The sequence below is a fragment of the Pristis pectinata genome, chromosome 7, assembly GCF_009764475.1.
Source record: "Pristis pectinata isolate sPriPec2 chromosome 7, sPriPec2.1.pri, whole genome shotgun sequence".
In the NCBI taxonomy this organism is placed as follows: domain Eukaryota; kingdom Metazoa; phylum Chordata; class Chondrichthyes; order Rhinopristiformes; family Pristidae; genus Pristis; species Pristis pectinata.
In genome coordinates, this window is record NC_067411.1 from 38,364,074 (window position 1) to 38,379,103 (window position 15,030).

Sequence of the window (15,030 nt, forward strand, 5' to 3'; positions counted from 1 at the left end):
AACCTCTGTCTACAGGCTTCCCATCGCAAAGGCTATCTTCTAGGGTTCCTGACACCCTGTTCCCACCAGCTTTGACTGTATCTTCCACCAAACCAACAATAAACACTAAAACCCAGCCTGTTGTTTCTTTCCTTTCACAAATGTTCCTGATCCATTGAGCATTTCCAGTTTTTTTCTATTTATGCCTCTTTAACTTGTATTACAAACATGTTTAGGTCAGTCTTATGTTGTCTCTGTTTGCAGTTTCAAAGCAATGATGCCATGTTTCAGTAAATACAATGAATTCCCTTGGGATGTAGACACAAGGGACTGCAGAAGCTTGAGTCCAGATCAAGGGTTTCAATCCGAAACGTTAACTGTCCATTTCCCTGCATAGACGCTGCCTGACCCGCTGAGTTCCTCCAGCATCTTGCATGTTGTTCCCTTAGGGTGAAACCCCACAAACCTTGCAAATTTCCTGCACTTTATTGTCTTTCAAATAATACAAGTGAAGAGGGATTGTCAAAAGTAATAAAATGGAAAATCCTGGACATACACATCAGGTCAGATGGCATCTATGGAATGAGAAACATTTCTGGTTGATGATCTTTCATCAGAAATTAGAGAAGTTGGAGGAAAACACATTATAATGTGCTGAGAAATGAGATGGGAAATCTGTGTTAGAGTGATCAAATGACAAAAAGAATAATAGTGCAATGTAAAAGAGGATGGAAATGGATCAAGGAAGGGAATAAAAAATCAGTCTGGGGGTGTAAATGGAAGGAGCAGGTTAATTATCTGAAATTACCAGAAGAAACTGAATGCTGAAAAGCTGAAATGAATATGCTGGTAATTATCTGAAATGTGGAACTCAGTGCTAAGTTTGAAAGGCTGTAATATGTCTGGTCAGAAGGTGAACTGCTATTTCTCAAGCTTACATAATAGGAATAGTGTAATAGGTCAAGGACAGAGAGGTCAGAGTGTGAGTGGAAAAGAGAATTAAATTGATAGGTGACTGGAAGCTTAGGGTCATACTTGCAGACAAAATGGAGGTTTTTCTACAAAATGGTCACTCAATCTGCTTTTGGTTTCCCCAGAGTTGATGAAATAATGCAGTGAGTAGTGAATACAGTATGCTAGATTGGATAGAGTACAAAGTCAAAGTCGAGTTTATTGTTATATGTATGCACATGTATGCACAGGTGCAGTGAAAAACTTGCAGCAGCATCACAGGCACATAGCATCATATAAGCAGCATTCACAAGAAAAACACAAATTAAACAAATTATACAGAATTTTTACAAGAAAGGACATAATTACAAGAACACAATTAGAACAAAAAAATCAAAGTCCATTTTAGTGCAAAGTGATCAAAGTGCGATACTGAGGTAATGATTAGGGTTGTACAGGTTGATTCAAGAAGCAAATGGATGAAGGGAAGTTGCTGTTCTTGAACCTGGTGGTGTGGGACTTCAGGCTTATGTACCTCCTGTGCGATGGTAGCTGCAAAAAAATGGCATGGCCTGGATGATGGGGATCTTTAATGATAGATGTTGCCTTCTTGAGGCAGCACCTCATATAGATACTACCAATGGTGGGGAGGGATGTGCCTGTGATGTAAATTGTGTTTTGTATTATTGTCCCAGGGAAAACCATTGTTCCCCCAAAGTTTAGTGGATAGTGAAGAATCATGGCTTAATTATGATAGCATTTTTTGCATATTTAAAACTTCTAATGAGGTATTAAGCAAGATATGGTCTGTAATCACATGTTGGTACTGGCTCCACTAATTTTTGTTCCTGCTTTTTGCTCAGTTATGATCTGTGTATCAGCTTTAAGGGGTATAGCAAAAATGAAAATTTCCCACAAATATATTTTACTGCAGACTTCATTGTATAAAATGTCACCACAGGGGGGCACATTTGATTACGTTAGAAACAACTGTAATCATTAATGTTTTCAGCATATATATGTCAGAGTATAAGACAGCCAATGTGTAGAACGGTTATCAGAGATTTGGGGCAGGGAATTCCAAAGTATTTTGTTTTCCTGGTACTTCTTTTGCTTTACAGGGGCACTGATCAGAAGTATTTAAATGAAGCCAGATTTCTTTCTGTTTCAGGAAATGTTACTGTTGATAGTACTTTACACAATTTAATGCCAGTAAATCAAATGATAGATGTGCACATTCTCCCAACAGACAATTTTCTGAATGATAACTGAAAGAATAACAAGCTTTCCTTTGAGCCTATAATTCTCTTCCTATTGGGGTCAAACATAATTGAAAGATGCTTTGGTAATGGAAAATTGCACAAGGTTCATGATATCATGGAGTCATAGAGCACTACAGCACAGAAACAGATCCTTTGGCCCATCTAGTCTATGCCAGCCTGGTATTCTGCCTAGTCCCATCTATCTGCACCCAGACCATTGCCCTCCATACCCCTCTCATCCATGCACCTATCCAAACTTCTCTTAAATGTTACAATTGAACCCGCATCCACCACTTCTGCTGGCAGCTCATTCCACACTCGCCCCACTCTCTGAGTGAAGTAGTTCCCCTTCAGATTCCCCTTAAATATTTCACCTTTCACCCAAAACCTATCACCCCTAGTTCTAGTCCCACCCAACCTGAGGGAAAAAAGCCGGCATGCATTCACGCTATCTATACCCCTCATAATTTTGTATACCTCCATAAGATCTCCCTTCATTCTCCTGTGCTCCAGGGAAAAAAGTCCAACTCTATTCAACCTTTCCCTGCAACTCAAGTTCTCAAGTCCCAGCAACATCTTTGTAAATTTTCCCTGCACTCTTTCAAGTTTATTGATATCTTTCCTGTAGGTTGGTGACCAGAACTGCACACAATACTCTTAAGTTTGGCCTCACCAATGTCATACAACTTCAGCATAACAGCCCAACTCCTGTACTCAAAGCCTTGATTTATGAAGGCCAATGTGCCAAGAGCTCTCTTTGCAACCATATCTACCTGTGATGCCACTTTCAAGGAATTATGGATCTGTATTTCCAGGTCCCTTTGTTCTACCGCACACCTCAGTGCCCTGCCTTTCACTGTGTAAGGCTTACGCTGGTTTGTCCTCCCAAAGTGCATCACCTCACACTTGTCTGCAGTAAATTCCATCTCCCATTTTCCCAGCTGGTCCCGATCACTTTGCAAGCTTTGATAGCCTTCCTCATCGTCCACTATGCCCCCAGTCTTGGTGTCATCTGTAAATTTACTGATACATTAATATAAATCATTAATATAGTTGATAAACAACAATGGACCCAGCACCAATCCCTGCAGCACACCACTAGTCACAGGCCTCCGATCAGAGAGACGACCATCTACTACCACTCTCTGGCTTCTCCCGCTAAGCCAATGTTGAATCCAATTGACTACTTCATTCTGAATGCCAAGCAACTTAACCTTCTGGAGCAGCCTCCCATGCGGGACTTTGTCAAAGGCCTTGCTAAATTCCATGTAGACAACGTCCACTGCCTTCCCTTCATCAACCTTCCTGGTAACCTCCTCAAAAAACTCTATAAGATTGGTTAGACATGACCTTCCATGTACAAATCAGGCCCAGTCTATCCAAATACTTATATATCCTGTCCCTCAAGAATACCTTCCAATAATTTACCCACGACTGATGTCACTGGCCTATAATTTCCCGGCTTATTAGAGCCTTTCTTAAACAACGGAACAACATTAGCTATCCTCCAGTCCTCCGGCACCTCACCCGTGGCTAAGGACATTCTAAGTATCTCTGCCAGGGTCCCTGCAATTTCTGCACTAACCTCCCAAAAGGTCCGAGGGGACACCTCATCAGGCCCTGGGGATTTATCCACCCTAATTCGCCTCAAGACAGCAAGCACCTCCTCTTCTGTAATCCAGATACGGTCCATGACCTCACTACATTTTTTCCTCAGTTCTATGGACTCTGTGTCTGTCTCTCGAGTAAATACAGATGCAAAAAATTAATTTAAGACCTCCCCTATCTCTTTCGGCTCCACACTGATCTTCAAGAGGACCAATTTTGTTCCTTACTCTCCTTTTGCTCTTAATATAGCTATAGAAACCCTTTGGATTCTTTTTCACCTTGTCTGCCAGAGCAACCTCATGTCCTCTTTTAGCCTTCCTGATTTCTCTCTTAAGTGTTCTCTTGCGTTTCTTATACTCCTCAAGCACCTCGTTTGATCCTAACTGCCTATATCTGCTATAGAACATAGAAAACCTACAGCACAATTCAGGCCCTTCGGCCCACAAAGCTGTGCCGAACATGTCCCTACCTTAGAAATTACTAGGCTTACCCATAGCCCTCTATTTTTCTAAGCTCCATGTACCTATCCAAAAGTCTCTTAAAAGACCCTATCGTATCCACCTCCACCACCGTTGCAGGCAGCCCATTCCACGCACTGGAAGGCTTGGAAGGGGAAAGCTACTTTTCTGCGTGAATCACCAAATAACTTTCCTTCTCTATGGCCTAAAATCCTTCTGGAAAATTCCTCTCCCCTTGGCCACTGATCTTAATTGAAGGTTTTAGATTACTCAGTTATTGTACTAAGTACTCCCCTTCCTCCAGCAGTGGAGCTGTGGAACATTCTGGGATGACCTGAGGCAGCTTTATAAATGTTAGTCTGTAGGTTAATTTGTCACTGCTTCCACACTACATAAATGTGCAATTTCCAACATTCACTGCACAGACAAATTAGGGTTGATTTTTTTTTTCCATCTCTCCTGCGGCACTTTTCACGAGGCCTTCTGATCCATGTGGTTCAGTGTTTTGATTAAACCAACGGAGCATTTGCCTGTCTATTGCCTACTGAAATTAATCTGCTACAAATCAAGCCTACTCTCTTCATTCCCGATCATTGCAAGCATAACATTTACAGAGGAAAAAATGTTTCCTCACATTCCCCTACTTTTTTTTTGGCAACTGCCTTGAACCTGTGCCTTTTGGTTACCATCACTTCAATCATTATAAAACACCTCTGCATAGGGAAATAGAGCAATTAAGCACAGATGCACCTCCTTTTTCTTTACCAGGGCCTCAATATCCCTTGATAACTAAGGTTCCCTAAACCACTTAGACTTGCATTTTATTCTAACAGGAACATATCAATTCTGTACTCTCAATATTTCACTTTTGAAGGCCTCCCACTTACCAAGGATCTCTTTACCGCAAAACAGCCTATCCCAATGCATGCCTGCCAGATCCCTTCTGATGCCCTCAAAATTAGCCTTCCTCCAGTTTAGAATTTTAACCCTAGGACCAGTCCTATCCTTCTCCATAATTATCTTGAAACTAATGGAATTATGATCACTAGATCCAAAGTGTTCCCCTACACTCACTGCTGTCACCTGCCCTGTCTCATTCCCTTAGAGGAGATCCAATATCGTGCTCTCTCTAGTTGGGACCTCTACGTATTGATTAAAGAAACTTTCCTGAACACATTTGACAAACTCTATCCCATCCAGTCCTTTTACTGTATGGGAGCCCCAGTCAATATGTGGAAAGTTAAAATCACTGAATATCACAACTTTATATTTCCTACAACTGTCTGCTGTCTATCTACAAATTTGCTCCTCTAAATCCCACTGATTATTGGGAGGTCCATAATATAGTCCCATTAACGTAATCATCCCTTTTTTATTCCTCAGTTCCACCCAAATTGCCTCGGTAGTTGAGTCCTCCAGTATGTCCTCTCTGAGCACTGCCGTGACATTTTCCCTGATGAGTAATGCCACCCCCTTTAATACCTCCTCCTCTATCATGTCTAAATCAATGGAATTTCAGAACATTGAGCTGCCAGCCCTGCCCCTCCTGCAACTAAGTCTCACTAATGGCTACAACGTCATAATTCCACATATGGATCCATGTTCTAAGCTCATTTGCCTTACCTACAACACTTCTTGCATTGAAATAGATACAACTCCGAACAGTTGTCCCACTATGTTCAATATTTCGGTTTCCATCTTTGCTTGTAGTCTTCTTCCCCCACAGCCTCTCCACTTGCTGCCCTGCCACACTGGTTCCCACCCCCACCCCTCCCCGTAACTCTCATTTAAACCCCCCCAAGCAGCACTAGCAAACCTTCCCACAAGCATATTGGTCTCCCTCCAATTCAGGGGCAAACCATCCCGTTTGTACAGATCCCACCTGCCTTGGAAGAGAGCCCAATGATCTAAGATTCTGAAGCCCTCCTTCCTGTACCATCTGCTTAGCCACGTGTTAAACTCACTATCTTCCTATTTCTTGCCTTACTAGCACTTGGCACAGGTAGCAATTCTGAGATCACCACCCTGGAGGTCCTGTCTTTTAACTTAGCACCTAACTCCCTGAACTCACATTGCAGGAGCTCATCACTTTTCTTGCCTATGTCATTGGTACCAATGTGTATCACGACCTCTGGCTGCTCACCCTCAATATTTATGGAAAAGAAGGAGGCCATTTATTAGTGAAAATAGAGCTTTTAAACTAATCCCACTTCCCAATTCTTAGTAACTTCATAGTTTACAGCGCCTTATGTTTATTTATGCTCATTCTTGTGGTGGTTGAGCCCATCATACTCTCTCACAGACTTCCACACATACTCTGGTCGAAAAATTATTTTCTCCACTCTCCCTAATCTTTCTACCAGTTATCCATGTTCCTTGTTATTGAGCTCACTGATAAGAGACACACATTCTCCATGTTAACTCTGTCAAGGACTCACATAATTTTATAAACCTCAATTAAATCTCATTTCAGCCTTGTCTCTTCCAAAGAAAAACATCTCTTGCCAATCCAATCTCTGCTCGTCACCAAAAGTCTTCATGCTTGGCAACATCTTTTTAAATCTCCTTTGCACCCTCTCGAGTGCTTGTGCATCCTTCACGTAAAGGTTAAAGAGGTAAGGAAGGGAAAGAACAAGAAGGAATGAGAATCAGAATCAGATTTATTGTCACTGACTTATATTTGTTGTTTTGCGGCTGTAATACAGTGTAGAGAGGGTGCAGAGGAGATTTACCAGGATGCTGCCTGAATTGGAGAGCATGTCTCATAAGGATGGTTGAGTGAGCTGGGGCTTTTGTCTTTGGAGAGAAGGAGGATGAGAGGTGACTTGATAGAGGTGTACAAGATAATAAGAGGCATAGATCGAGTGGACAGTCAGAGACTTTTTCCCAGGGTGAAAATAGCTAACATGAGGGGGCATAATTTTAAGGTGATTGGAGGAAGGTATAAGGGGGATGTCAGGGGCAAGTTCTTTACTCAGAGAGTAGTGGGTGCATGGAACACACTGCCGGCAGAGGATGTGGGAGCAGATACATTAGGGACATTCAAAAGACTCTTAGATAGCCACATGAATGATAGAAAAATGGAGGGCTATGTGGGAAGGAAGGGTTAGATATAGAGCAGGATAAAACGTCGGCACAACATTGTGGGCTGAAGGGCCTGTACTGCGCTGTAATGTTCTATGTTCTAAGACCAATGGGCAGGATGTCCACTTCGTGTGTTGTGTGATTCTATGAGCAAAAATAATTGGTCCGAACAGAATTGGAATGGTAAAATCTATTAACTGCTTTTGCATTAACTATTATATGAATTGAATTCACTGGTATTCAGTCTCCATTTATTTACTGATTCATTGAAATGACTTCCATATTAACTTAATTCCCAGTATTCAAGTTCAAGTTTATTGTAATAGGCATACGTACACAGGGTATTATTGCCATGAAATTTAGCTTTTTGCAGCAACAGCACAGCGCATTACAAACATGACAAACATAAATTAACATAAGTTAACATAATCAATGGTAGATTGTTGATCATTAAGTTAAATTCTCATAAGCAAGTGGTCAAGCATGCATCATTGTGCAAACTGTGTTTGCTGGCCAGGATTACAAGACCAGTAAATCAGTTTGTTGTAATTATTGTGCCCATTTGTTTGTAACCTTTGTGTCATTATTGTGGGAGCTTCTCATGGTTTTACTGTCATCAGGACCTTGTCCACATAATACAGCTCTTGACTCCTTTTGTACTCCCACAAGAACTCAACTTGCATCAACACAAAAGCAAGAGAGAGGCTGAGGTGTTGGAGTATTAGAAGGCAGATGTTTTTATTCAGTCTGTCATTTCTAGCTCAAGTTGTATTAACATATTTAAGGAAGAAATTGAGAAATCCCCACAAGCCCCAGTAATTTCGTCCAACCTTTACAGGGGAACATCAATATGACCCTTAGGACATTGAATATGGTAACCTAAGCAGTAGCACACTAGTGAAAGGAGATTTTACTAGACTTTATTGTGTGCTGCTCTGGTCATGCTGCTTCATGCACAAACAGCTTCAGGTGTGAAATACTTTCAGATTGTTTGCATTGCATTAGTTGGTAAGTTTGTTCTCAGTATGATTAGTATATTGAGCATAATATCTTTGGTGGCAAATGGCTTCAAAATAAATAAGAGTTTTGCAGGATAGTTGAGTCACAAGAACAAGTAAAATGCTGGTGCTCCATTTCACATAAAAACGTAGAGCTTTCATCTGCTTCTTAGTATGTCATGAATCAACCTGTTCCAAATAATGGAACAGTAAATCAAAATTCATTTGCCACATGTCTGGCAGGCTTTCCTCAAATTGCCATCTGCAAATAAGAACGTTTTTGAATTGCTTCATTTATCATCAATTATTATCAGCAATCCGGGCTGAAAGGTGAGTAATTCAGAACAGACAAAAAGTGCTGAAAGCTCAGAACTGATTTTGTAAAGGTGAGGACTGTTATTCAAGACAAAAGTTCTCATGATATAAGCCGACTTGCTTCCTTGGGAGTGAATTTTAAAAGAGTCTGTGGGACCAGAGAAGACAGTATGTGATATCCAGGTTTTATTATTCACTCACTAGAGCTGATTGTTTAAGGAGTCTATCTGTTTTTCTTTGCCTGGATTTTAGTCACAGAGGTAACAATTCATTTGGAGCATCTTCACAATAGCACTTCAAAGCAAGTGATTTAAGGCAGGAAATGTTGATTGCGTAAGATCTAGTTTTGAAAGAAATAATGTTATTTGCCAACTCGGACACTTGTTGGTAACTGCTTAGTACTTTTCCAAATTGCAATGATCTGTGTGCAGTTACTGGGTGCAGAGCTGTAGGCTATTTAGGCACAAAGAGCCTGTCAGTTAAGCCTGTGACAACCACTGTAATACAAATACACACATGTATATTTTATCAGGGTTCACTCAAGGGTAATCATTAGCTCTAGTTTATTTTTCTGCTTCCTTTAGCTGAATTTTTATCTGAATGCCCGTAGTATTCGAAACAAGATCAGTGAACTTGTGGCACAAATCAGTACAAAGTGGTATGATTTAGTGGCCATTACAGAAGCGTGGTTGCAGGGTGGAGATGAGTGGGAATTAAATGTCCAAGGGTATCAGGTAGTACAGAAGGATAGGCAGGAAGGTAAGGGATGTGGGGTAGCGCTCTTAATTAAGGATGAGATCAGGGCAATAGTGAGAGACGATATAAGATCTAAGGAGCAGAATGTTGAATCCATCTGGGTAGATATTAGGAATAGTAAAGGGAAAAAATTGCTGATGGGAGTTGCCTATAGGCCACCAAATAATAACATTCCAGTGGCACAGGCAATAAACCAAAAAATATCTGATGCATGTAAGAATGGAATGGCAGTTGTCATGGGGGACTTTAACTTGAACATAAGTTGAGCAAGTCAAGTTGGTCAAGGGAGTCTTGAGAAGGATTTCCTCCCCGATAGCTTTCCTGAACAACATGTTACTGAACCTACAAGGAAAAACGCTGTCTTAGATCTGGTCCTGTGCAATGAGACAGGTAAAATTAACAATTTTGTAGTTCAGGATCCTCTTGGAAAACGTGATCACGGTATGAATGAACTTCTCATACAAATGGAGGATGCAATAGTTAGATCTAAAACCAGCCGAAACAAGGGACACTCCAATGGAATGAGGGAGGAGTTGGCAAGTGTAGACTGGGAACACAGGCTATATGGTGGGACAGTTGAGGAACAGTGAAAGACTTTCAAAGAGATTTTTCACAGTGGTCAACTGTTCCAGTATATTCCAGTCAAAAGCAAGGACAGTAAGGGTGGGGAGAGCCAGCCTTGGATAACTAAGAAAATAAAGGAAGGCATCAAATTAAAAGCTCATGTATACAAAGTCTCCAAGACGAGTGCGAAACTGGAAGATTGGGAGAACTTTAAAAAGCAACAAAGAACCACAAAGCAAGCAATAAGGAAAGGGAAGATAGGTTATGAAAGTAAACTAGCACAAAATATAAAAACAGATAGTAAAAGTTTTTATAATTATATAAAGAGGAAAAGGGTGGCTAAAGTGAATGTAGGTCCTTAGGAAGATGAGAAGGGGGAATTAATATTGGGTAATACGGAAATGACTTAGGTTTTGAATTACTATTTTGTGTCGGTCTTCACAGTGGAGGACACATCTAACGTGCCAAAGAGAGATGTTTACAGATGCAATGGGAGGTGAGGACCTCGATACAATCACTGTCACTAAAGAGGTAGTGCTGAGCAAACTAGTAGACCTAAAGGTAGACAAGTTCCCCTGGTCCTCATGGAATGCATCCCAGGGTACTGAAAGAAATGGCAGAAGTTATAGTAGAGGCATTTGTGATAATTTACTAAAATTCTCTTGACTCTAGGCAGGTCCCAGCGGATTGGAAAACAACGAATGTCATGCCCCTGTTTAAAAAAGGACGTAGGCAATAGGTAGGGAACTTTAGGCCAATTAGCTTAAAGTCTGTAGTCGGGTAAATGCTTGAAGCTATCATTAAGGAAGAAATGGCGAGACGTCTGGATAAAAGTGGTTCCATCAGGCAGACACAGCATGGATTGAGGAAGGGCAGGTCCTGTTTGACAAAGTTACTGGAGTTCTTTGAGTATATAACAAGCGCAGTAGATAGAGGGGAACAGATGGATGTTGTATATGTGGATTTCCAGAAGGCGTTCAATAAGGTACCACATAAAAGACTTATCCATAAGATAAGGATGCATGGAGTTGACGTAATGTATTACCATGGATAAAGGATTGGTTGACCAATAGAAGGCAGAGAGTTGGGATAAATGGGTGTTTCTCTGGTTGGCAATCAGTGGTGAGCGGGGTGCCGCAGGGGTCATTGCTGGGCCAACAACTGTTCATGACAAACATTAACAATTCGGAAGAGGGGACTGAGAGTAGCGTTTCTAAGTTTGTTGATGACACTAAATTGAGTGGAAAAGCAAATTATGCAGAGGATGCGGAGAGTCTACAGAGAGATATAGATAGGTTAAGTGAGTGGACAGGGTCTGGCAGATGGAGTACAATGTTGGTAAATGCAAAGCCATCCACTTTGGAAGGAAAAATAGAAGATCAGATTATTATTTAAATGGTGAAAGATTGCAGCATGCTATTGTGCAGAGGGACTTGGGAGTGCTTGTGCATGAATCGCTAAAGGTTAGTTTGCGGGTGCAACAGCTTATCAAGAAGGCAAATGGAATGTTGGCCTTCATTGCTGAGAGATTGAATTTAAGAGCAGGGAGGTTATGCTGCAACTGTACAGGGTACTGGTGAGGCCGCACCTCGAGTATTGCATGCAGTTCTGGTCCCCTTTCTTGAGAAAAGATGTACTGGCTTTGGAGGCAGTGTAGAGGAGGTTCACCAGGTTGATTCTGAAGATGGGGTGGTTAGCCTATGAGGAGAGATTGAGTTGCCTGGGACTATACTCACTGGAATTCAGAAGAATGAAAGGTGATCTTATAAAAACATATAAAATTATGAAAGGGATAGAGAAGATAGAGGCAGGAAGGTTGTTTCCACTGGTAAGTGAGACTAGAACTAGGGGACATAGCAAGATTAGGGGGAGTAGACTTAGGATGGAGATGAGGAGGAACTACTTTTCCCAGAGACCAGTGAATCTGTGGAATTCTCTGCCCAAGAAAGCAGTAGAGGCTACCTTGTTAAATATATTTAAGACACAGATAGATTTTTGGATAGTGGGGGAATTAAATGGGAAAAAGGTAGGTGGGTGGAGCTGAGTCCACAGCCAAATCAGCCATGATCTTATTGAATGGCAGAGCATGCTCGATGGGCCAGATGGCCTACTCCTGCTCCTATTTCTTATGTTCTTGTACTCCTATTCCAGGATAGTGCAGCTCGTTATCCAGCCCCAACTGTGGCTTTATTTGAGATCAACTAAATTACAATGGAATGAGAATCAAACCTGAAACATTCTGTCTGTGTAGATTTTATGCTACTCTTACCTTGTCTGTTCTCAGGAGATCATTGAAGATAAAACATCTGCTATAGCTTAACTGTTTCATATAATGCAACACTCTAGTGTTCGTACTTGGTTAAAAGTTTTAAACAAGTCTTCCAAACTCAACCAGAGTTGAAATAACAATGTTGACAGGTAAGGATAGAGTAGATGTGGCTAGGCTGTTTCCCTTGGTGGGCGTGTCCAGGACCAGAGGGCACAATCTTAGAATTAGAGGGTACAGTTTCAAGACAGAGATGAGGAGAAGTTTCTTTACCCAGAGGGTGGTGAAATTGTGGAACTCCTTGCCACGCACAGCAGTGGAGGCCAGATCAGTGGGGGTATTCAAGGAGGAGATAGACAGATATCTAAATAGTCAGGGTATCAAGGGATATGGGGATAAGGCTGGCAAATGGGATTAGAATAGTTTTTTTTTCTCTCTTTTTTTCCCACCCCATTTCTTTTTCCCTTTTCCTTGGAGCAGACTCGATGGGCCGAATGGCCTGCTTCTGCTCCCTTATCTTGTGATCTTGTGATCTTGTGAAACCACTGGAGCAACTCAGTGTGTCAAGCAGGACCTGTGGAGGCAAAGGCATGGTCGATGTTTTGGGTTGAGATCTTGCGTCAGGACTGCTTGACCTGCTGAGTTCCTCCAGCGGTTTGTTTTTTGCCCCAGATTTCATTGTTGATTGTTGAACTGCAATGTTGATTGCATGCCTCTTCCAAAGTCATTAATGCTTGGCTTCACCTAAAGCTTGCTGCACTACTTAATTGCAGCTTGTGCTTGTTAGAGCTGATGTGCATTGTGGCTGCAGCAGTTGGGGAATATGATTGTGGAGGTGCGTCAGTCTTTTCTGGAACCTCAGGATGAGCAATTTTCTTCTTCAGACATCGTGCAAGTTGTTGTGGATGTAAGAGGGCAATTTTCATACTTACAGTGCAATCACACACAGCAACCTACTGTAATTATAGATGATTGGACCATGGTATTGAGAGTGAGCACCTAAACAGGTACAGGTGAGGCTTGGCCTGACATGTGCACCAGCATCCCCAGGAGAACAGAAAGCCTTTTGTGGAAGTTCGGAGACATCTCTTCTACCTTTCCAAGTGCTCATTATCCAGGTGCCAATGGTCTGTTCATCCACTGGAGAGGCAGAGTGCCCATTCTTACCATTTACAAGTGAGAGGCCATCCGATTCAGGCCCACTACTTGAAGCAGCAGTTCCCATTGGAATCCTTCGGAGCTCCTGCTGAGGGATATATGCAATGACACAGGTAAGTTACTGCTTCTCATGTGCCATCTGAAATTACACATAGCACATTATTGTTAGAAAGCACTAACGCTACTTATGTGGCCTCTTTGAACAATACACCTGTCAAGTGTTTGACAGGATGTTACACAGGACCCAGCCCCTCAGTGGAAGCAGGACATAGATTGGAGTCCTTTCTTACAAAGCCTTTGTGTTGACTGCACCAAGCTTCAGTGCATCCTTTAGCACTTACTCCTGCAGCCTGGAATGTGCCAGAGGGCAGCATTCACGTGGATATCTCGTTGCACTGGAAGACCAACAAGTTCCCGGCAGACCAAAGAATGTCTTTTGTTGAGTTGATGATCCTCTAGCAGCAGCTGATGTTTGTCTCAGTATGTGTTCCTGGGAACAGCCTGTAGATCAGAGTCCTCTGTTACACAGCTGCTCGGGATGAACCTTAACAAGCACCCTTGCATTCTTTCCCAGACCTTCTTGGCAAATGCACAGTCCACAAAGAGGTGGTCAATCGTTCATGTTGCAGCTGTCTTGAGGGCAACTTGTGTTTGGAGTGAGACTGTCACTGCGCAGGAAGAATCTGACAGGGAGGGCACCTCCAATTTGGTCTTGGTGCTTGTTGGTGACTTCTAGTGATGACTCATTCTGCTAAATGGTTTTGACAGTCTTTTCAGAAAACTATCCCACTGGATCCATCGTGTCCTTCTCCTGCAGGACGTTCTGTGCTGACCACTACCTGATGGACTTTTGGTCAAAGGCGTTATTCCACAGATTTTTTTTTAATTTCAGAAATAAACTTTTGTCGTAATATATAAATATATATATAGATAGATATAGATGTAAAACTACAAAAGAAAAACTGCATGGCTGTTTTCTGCAGATTGCACTGAACATTTACAAATCTGATCTAGTTATCAGAGAGGATTTCCTGTTCAGTGACTGATTTATCACCAGCACTGCTCCTTTAATTCAAAGTTGAGCAGACCCTCATCCACTTTTCCATTTGAGGTCCACATTGTTTTGACAGACAGTATGTACACTTCATTGTTGCAGTAGTGATGTCAAAAATGCATTGCATGATAATTGATTCCACTGCTTCACACTGACAGTGACATTTATGCACCATCAAGTACACAGAAGCCAGTGAGTGAATTCCTCTTTCTATGCCTTGCATGTATGGATGCCATCAATTTTGCACTTACATTGAGTAGCTTGGCACAAGAAAAATATGCTATGCAATTGAATTCTTATGTTAATTGGATATAGAAGTTGTCAAGAGAAAGGTGTGACAACAAGCCTCAATTATTAAACAAGATATAATTGTTTTTTCAGAAACATAAAATCTGATAGTTGATCCCTATCACATTTCTATCTTCCGATCTGTCAATACTGCTTATTTTTCTCCATTTTATGTGAAGACCTGGATCAGAGTTCCTCTGAACTCTCTGCTCTGTTTAGTTTCAATCTATGCAAATGCCATCTTTTAAGCTATACCTTTTCTTTATACCCTTATTGTATAAGATTCTTA